This window comes from Babylonia areolata, chromosome 6 (assembly GCF_041734735.1).
Source record: "Babylonia areolata isolate BAREFJ2019XMU chromosome 6, ASM4173473v1, whole genome shotgun sequence".
In the NCBI taxonomy this organism is placed as follows: Eukaryota; Metazoa; Mollusca; class Gastropoda; order Neogastropoda; family Buccinidae; genus Babylonia; species Babylonia areolata.
Window position 1 is genome coordinate 49,148,722 of NC_134881.1, and position 7,500 is coordinate 49,156,221.

Consider the following 7,500-nt stretch of genomic DNA (forward strand, 5'->3'; position numbering starts at 1 on the left):
TTTAGATACTAGAGGCAAAGTAAATTGGGTAACAAAAATACGTCACTGTTTATTTGAGTATGGGTTTGGTTTTGTTTGGTTAAACCAAGGTGTTGGCAGCATTCAGTCATTTATTTGTGCTTTTCGGCAACGTTTGATCGATTGTAGATGGCAGAAATGGTCTGATCATATTCAAAATAGTGAAAGATTTGATTTTTATAGGAATTTCAGCAATGGCCCAGACTTGAAACCTTACCTGATGTTAAATATGGATAGACATTTGAAATATATAACAACAAGATTCAGACTAGGTATTTCTGAGCTAGCGGTTCATCATTATAAATACAGAATATGTAATGACACTGATCTGATTTGTCCATTATGCAAAGATTCGATAGAAAATGAAATGCACTTTGTCCGTTGTTGTCCAGCTTTGAGGAATATTCGAGAATCATTTATTAAGCCTAAATATTATAGACAACCAAATATGTTTAAATTGAACTTGTTAATGTCCCCAACATCCTGTGAAATTGTTAGAAACCTTGCTTTGTATTTATATAAAGCTTTCAAAGTCCGAGAAACTATTACGTCATGAAAACACTGTTTTGTTGCTAGGCTAGTTTTTCATTTGAACTTATGTTACATCGAGTTGGGTTTTTTTTTTATGTATGTTGTATTATGTGAAATGTTTTTGTTTTTCTTTGTTTTTTATTGCTGTCTGTTCATATACCCCTTCATTAGGGGCCTTGGCCTATATGAATAAATCATCTTGAATCTTGAATCTCCTCATCTCTGCCACTCTCTCTCTCTCTCTCTCTCTGTCTCCTCATCTCTGCCACTCTCTCTCTCTCTCTCTCTCTCTCTGTGTCTCCTCATCTCTGCCACTCTCTCTCTCTGTTTCTCTCTGTCTCCCCCTCTCTGCCACTCTCTGTCTCCACATCTCTGCCATTTTCTCTCTCTCTGTCTGTATCTCTCATTCTCTCTCTTCCCTCTGTTAGTTTATCTCTCTCCCTCCCCCCCCCCTCTCTCTCCTCTCATTTTCTGTTTCTTTATCTCTCCCCCTCTCTGCCACTATCTCTCTCTCTCTGTGTCTCTCTGTCTCTCTCTCTGCCCACACACACACACTTATACACAGACAAAAACGTTATGTGCATCCCGCTGACACACAGTAAATACATTATTCGGTGAACACACACACACACACACACACACACACACACACACACACACATTCACACTGTTTCGCCGCGATATGATATTCAGTATTGATGATGGTTTTAAAGTTAATCAGTGTAATTTGTCATAATTTACAAAGAAAACCAAGGACTTTATGGAAAAAGTTCTAACTGGAAAGAAAAATACCACTGGTAAGAAATAGGTCAATAACAGAACGCCTGTAACGCTAGGGTACATTTTAGCTCTGGTCATTCTTGATTGTAAAAGACTGAGTGATATAATATGAAGCTCTTCAAACCTAATCTTATTCAAATAGGACACTTCTTTAATAACAACATACCATTTTTGTTGATGACACACTTTCTCGACAATATATGTCTATTTTAATCATACCCAGGTATATTCATACCGTAATACGTTTTTGGCAGACAAGTATATTTGAATGGTAAATTGATAAAACTTTCGGGAAATCATTATGAACCTCTCCTCCTGCCTGGGTAATGTGTGTGTATGTGCGTGGGGCGGAGGGGTATGGTCACTTGAAGGTCTACCACCAATGACTATTGCTGACCACTGACCATCGCTGACCTGGGAGAACATAATGATGATGATGATGGAGTCTCCTGTCCGACCGACGGATGAGTAGGCAGGCAGGATTATCTGTCGGTGTGTGTCCTCATATGGGAGAAGAGGCCGATTCTGGATGCGCAGCACTTCCCACAGGTGTTGCAAGGGAAAACGTCTCCAGAAGTTGAGCCCTGCTTCCTTTGCTCATGCTTCTCCTTAATGGCCAACGTTCTCTTGTTGCCACTAGAGCACAGCATCCTCCAGCGAGAGCGGTCAAGGGCATCAGTTTCTCAGGAAGCGATGTCTATGTCACAGGCTTTGAGGTTTGTCTTCAAGGTGTCCTTAAAGTGCTTGCAGGGTCTTCAAAGTTTGCGGTGGCCTTCCTTCAGCTGGCCATACAGTAGCATCTTCGGGATCCTGCTGTCTGTCATGCGGAGAACGTGTCCTGTCCAGCATAGCTGGCACTGAATCAGCAGGCTTTCGATGCTGGGCAGGTCACTCTTCTCTAGGACCTGGAGGTTGGAGACCCTGATTAACTTTAAAACCATCATCAATACTGAATATCATATCGCGGCGAAACAGTGTGAATGTGTGTGTGTGTGTGTGTGTGTGTGTGTGTGTGTGTGTGTGTGTTCACCGAATAATGTATTTACTGTGTTGTTGAATGTGACGGCAATACGTCGTCCATGTTTCACAGCAGTACAACAAGGTGGTCAGCACAACAGCTCTGTAGGTTTTGATTTTGGTGCTGAGCCTAATGCCTTTATTGTTCCACAGCCTGTTGTTGAGTCTGCCAAAGGCGGAGCTGGCCTTGGCGATGCGCAGCGTCACTTCTGTATCAAGGGCTCCGTTGCTGCATAGGGTGCTGCCCAGGTAGCAAAACTTGTCGACTGACTTGATCTCTGTGTCATCGATCTTGATTGCAGGTGGGGGGAAGGCACTGGCGTTCTGTGGGCTAGCTGGTTGATACATGGACTCGGTCTTGCTGAGGCTGATGGTGAGTCCAAAGCGCCTGCAGGAGGTTGAGAACCTGTCCATACTTGTAGATGTCGGCCTGGATTCCATCCACTCCCGGTGCTTTTCCTGACATTGTCAGCTTCAGGGCCTTCCGGGTCTCAGCCTTGGTGGAAGGGGCAGCTAGCGAGTCATTGACTGGTAGCTGTGGGAGGGCTGCAATTACCTCGTCAGATACTGACGAGTCCCTGTTGAGGAGGGTGTTGAAGTTCTCTGCCCAGCGGGCAAGGATGTCTTTCTTGTCTGTCAGGAGGGTGGTCTGGTCCAAGGCTCGGACAGGGGTTGATCCTGTGACTCTCGGCCCATACACAGCTCGGAGACCATCATGGAAGGTCTTCGTGTCGCGAGCATCAGCAGCGGACTGAAGCTCTTCGGACTTTCTCTCCCACCATGTGTTCTTCCTCTCACGCAGCCTCTTCTGTACGAGTTGCTTGGTTTGCAAGTACAAGTTATTCTTCCTCTGGCAGTCATTATCGGAAATGTGATCCTGATGCCGTATATGCAATGTATTCAGGAGCTTGGAGATTCCAGAGTCGTTCTCGTCAAACCAGTCTTTGTGGCTCCCCTGTACAAAGCTGAGTGTGTCAGCTGCTGCTGTGTACACAGCATCTCTAAAGGTGCTCCATACTTCTTCTACATCAGTCGATGCAGGAATTTGTTGGAGAGCTGCTTGGATTTGCTGCTGCAGCACATCCTTGGTGATGGGGAGGCGGTGGATGTTCAGCTTCCTAGGGGGTTTCTGCCTGGCTGGTTGGAGCTTGCGTGCAAGTCTGATGTTCATCTTACTGCGTACAATGCGATGGTCCAACCAGCAGACTGCTCCTCTCATGCAGCGTGTACTGGAAACATCACCTCTGTCCCTCTGCCGGACAATCACATAGTCCAGCATGTGCCACTGCTTGGAGCAGGGGTGAATCCATGTGTTCTTGTACTTGTCCGCTTGTTGGAAGAGGGTGTTGGTGATGGTCAGTCCCATGCTGCACGCAGAGCGAGAGCAAAAGCAGTCCGTTGGAGTTGCACTTACCAGTGCCGTGCTGTCCTAGGACTTTTGGCCACGAGGAGAAGTCCACGCCGACGCGGGCATTGAAATCCCCAGGGATGACCAGCCTGTCCTTTCTGTCTACCGCTGAAATGGTACGGCTGAACTCCTCGTAGAAAGCTTCTTTGATGTCATCAGGGTTGGTCATCGTCGGGGCATAGCAGCTGATGACTGTGTCGAAGCGATCCTCAGACAGCTTCAGACGCAGGGTCATCAGCCTATCGTTTATCCCACGTGCAAGTTTGGTTTGTATGGCAAAGCCCACGCATGAGGTTCTTGGGGTGACTTCTGGCTACCCAATGCAGTAGAAGGTGTAGCCCCCTCCAACTTCCTCCAGCTGAGTTTCACCCGCAAACCTGGTTTCGCTCAGGGCTGCTATGTCCACCTGGCAGCGATCAAGCATTCTATGTGCGCCTTTCTGGTCTGTCGTCTCTGTCCCAAAGGGTGCGAACATTCCAGGCACCCAGAGTCAGAGCATGACTCCTGGTTCTTTTCTTCTGTTGTTTTCGACCGCTAGTGTTGGATGTCCAAGTAGGTGCGGTTTCCTACTAGGTACTAGGCGAGGCAGGCTTTGTTTAGGGATCCTTTTATCTCCCCTTCACCGTGTGGGGAGAGCAGTGCTGTCCCTAAAAAGGGCTGCTCTGACGCTGTGGGAGGATACGGGCGCCGCATCTGCCCCAGTCTACGGCGGACGACCATCACCCCACAGCCGCCTGCATGCAGAGTCGTGACTAGGAACTGCCAGCAGCATCCTCTGCCTGTCCCCGTTACCACTAGCTCGTTCCGACATTAGCCTGGTTGCCTGACCAGCACAGGTGACTTTTTTTTTAGTGAAGAGTTGTGCAGTCCCTTCCCCACTTTCTCGCTCAGAGTCCCACAGGTGCAGATAGTGCAGCGTGTAGAACGGCCTCGGCAGGTGCAGGTTTTTTCTCCAGCCAAGGATAAGAGCTCCCCATGCCCTTTGGTCATCCTCTTCCGTTTCCTCCTCCGCCTAGTCCGTCGTTGGGAGACTTCACATGCGACAGGTAGTACTGGGTTACATGGTACCAGTAGCAAGGGCTATGCCCCTGACCTGACTAACGGGGGGAATACAGACATGGGGGAACATAGACATGCTTTCGAGCTTAGTTACTATTCATATACATGGAATAGCTTCCCAACCCCACGTGCCCCACAAAGCAAAGCAAACGGTTGAAGTCATGAACTGTCAGTGAAAGAAATAAAGACGACAAACCAATGGTTACTAAGTGAACGCTGAAATGTCGCCAAATCAAATGAAATGTCACCAATCCACTGATGAAGCTAGCATATGTATCCTTCAGTACACCAGTGTATATATATATATATTATATATATATATTTTTTTTTTTAACTATTTGTATTAAGTACCTTCGGTTTCGGCTTATGAATATCATAATTATGTTGTTTTGGTCTTTTTATTTACACATGCAGGTATACATGCGTGTGCGTGTACGCGCGCGCGCGTGTGTGGATGTGTGTATACATGTGTGTGCACGCTCGCTCGCGCGCGTGTGTGTGGGGGGTGTGGGGGTGTGTCTATCTGTCTGTCTGTCCGCGTTTCTGTTTATCTGTGTGTGTGTGTGTGTGTGTGTGTGCACGCGATCGCGACCTACTAGTGCTTTTATCTTTGCCGTCATGTTATCTCCACCACTTGGCTGGGTCGTAAAACTTTTGTGTCTGTTGTGCTCACTGTGTCAATGTGTGTTTGTGTCTGTCTGTGTCTGTGTGCCTCTGTGTGTGTGTGGTGTGTGTGTGTCTGTGTATGCTAGCGCGTGCATTTGAATTATGTATGTGAAAGTGCGTGGGTGTGTATGTTGTTGGTGGGTGTGCATGTTGGCGATGGGTATGTATGACGGTGGGAGGGGGGTGCGTCAGATGGTCCATGTGTGTGTGTGATTGTGTGTGCGTTTGTGTGTGCGTTCGTGTGTGTGTGTGTGTGTGTGTGTGTGTGTGTGTGCATGTGTATGTGTGTGTGTGCGTGTGTGTGTGTGTGTTCTCAAATGTAGGTCTTTGTCTTATGTGTGACGTCTTCTCGTTGGCCCCTAAACATCTGCATCTGGGGTGGGGCGCTCCAAGATGGCGCCATAAAAGGGTCATAACAGTGGCCCATAAAAGTTTGGAAGTTAGTTTCAGGCAGCGGAATCAAAGCATAGTGCGGCGGCTTGGCCGAAGGTTGGGAGGTGGGGGGTGGGTGTGGGGGTAAACTTTACGGGTTGGTGATAACATATTGAAGTCCAACAGTGTATATATACGCGCGCGCGTGTATGAAAATAATCAATGAAAACGAAACGAAAATATAAAAAAGAATGCAAGGGGCAGAAATCGACACACACAACTGATTAATTTTCTTCTTTATTTCATATATGTATTACAAATTATATAACATGAATTATCCGTGCTAAATCTTACAGCGGTGAAACGCTCTCTCTCTCTCTCTCTCTCTCTCTCTCTCTCTCTGTCTGTGTGTGTGTGTGTGTGTGTGTGTGTGTGTGTGTGTGTGTGTGTGTGCATGTGTGTGTTTGAAAACAATCAATAAATAAAATCGAAAACATGAACAATCCATGCAAATACGTATAACCCCACCCCCCAAAACCATATGCCTTAAATATATCAAACAAATCAATTAATATCTTTTCCCTTATTTATATGTTGCAAACCACATCAAGTTACATATTGCTTATCAGTACTTATTCATACCGATTCAAATCTTTAATTGTTGATTAGTCAAGTTCGCTTACTGTTATCATTAGTATTTCGTTCTAAGGATGTTATATTGTAATCTCATATTTTACACAAAATTTCACCAGTTATAAGTTATCTAACACACACACACACACACACACACACACACACACACACACACCGTGACACACACACACACACTGCGTGAACAGTTACTTTTCCCTCACCAGTAGCTGTCTTTTTCCTCTATGTTTGTCAAATAACACTTATGGTTAAAAGACGCTAAACTGAAGAAGAAGACGACGACAACAACTGCAGCAGCAACAACAACCACACACACACACACACACACACACACACGGGGGAGTATTGAGACGGGGAAGTATTGACGCGGGGGAGTATCGACATGGGGGAGTATTGACGCGGGGGAGTATCGACATGGGGGAGTATTGACACGGGGGAGTATCGACACGCTCCCGGCTATCGACACGCTCCCCTGGCTGTTTGAACATGCGCTGGCTGAACCGTGACTATGAAGTAAGCTGGAGTATGTTGTCTTCGCGGCCATTTACAAAGAGAGCTCGAAGTGGAGCCATCTTGTTAACACTTTGTTGCTGAGAAGAGTGAAAGGTAAGATTTCTTGTTCATTTGTTTGTTCTTGCAATGGGTGAAAATGAATTAGAAAATATCAAAGACTGGAAAAGAGAAAAAACAAAACAAAACAAAAAAACCCAACAAAAACCACAAAAAAACACCAAAAAAACCCAAAAAACAACAACAACAACAACAACAAAACAACAACAACAGCAGAGCAAACATTCAGAAACACTTGAACAGTGACAAAATATAACTTAAGCAATGATACTGATTTAGAGCCAATGCCTGGAAGTTCACATTTTAATGACTGTACCTGTACCTGTTTCATTAATTATGCAAAGTATGTGAGTGTGACCAAATACAGTGAATGTGCTTTTGAGGAAAATTGTCAGGGAATAAGTGTGATGCCTGAATCTTTAGGAATT

At 45.7% G+C, this 7,500-nt stretch overlaps 1 protein-coding gene across 1 annotated transcript in view; it reads right to left on the bottom strand.

The window, feature by feature from the left end:
• Nucleotides 1-7,500, bottom strand: part of LOC143283115 (uncharacterized) — a 551,198-nt gene that overhangs the window by 106,409 nt on the left and 437,289 nt on the right. The gene's annotated exons all lie outside the window — the stretch shown is intronic.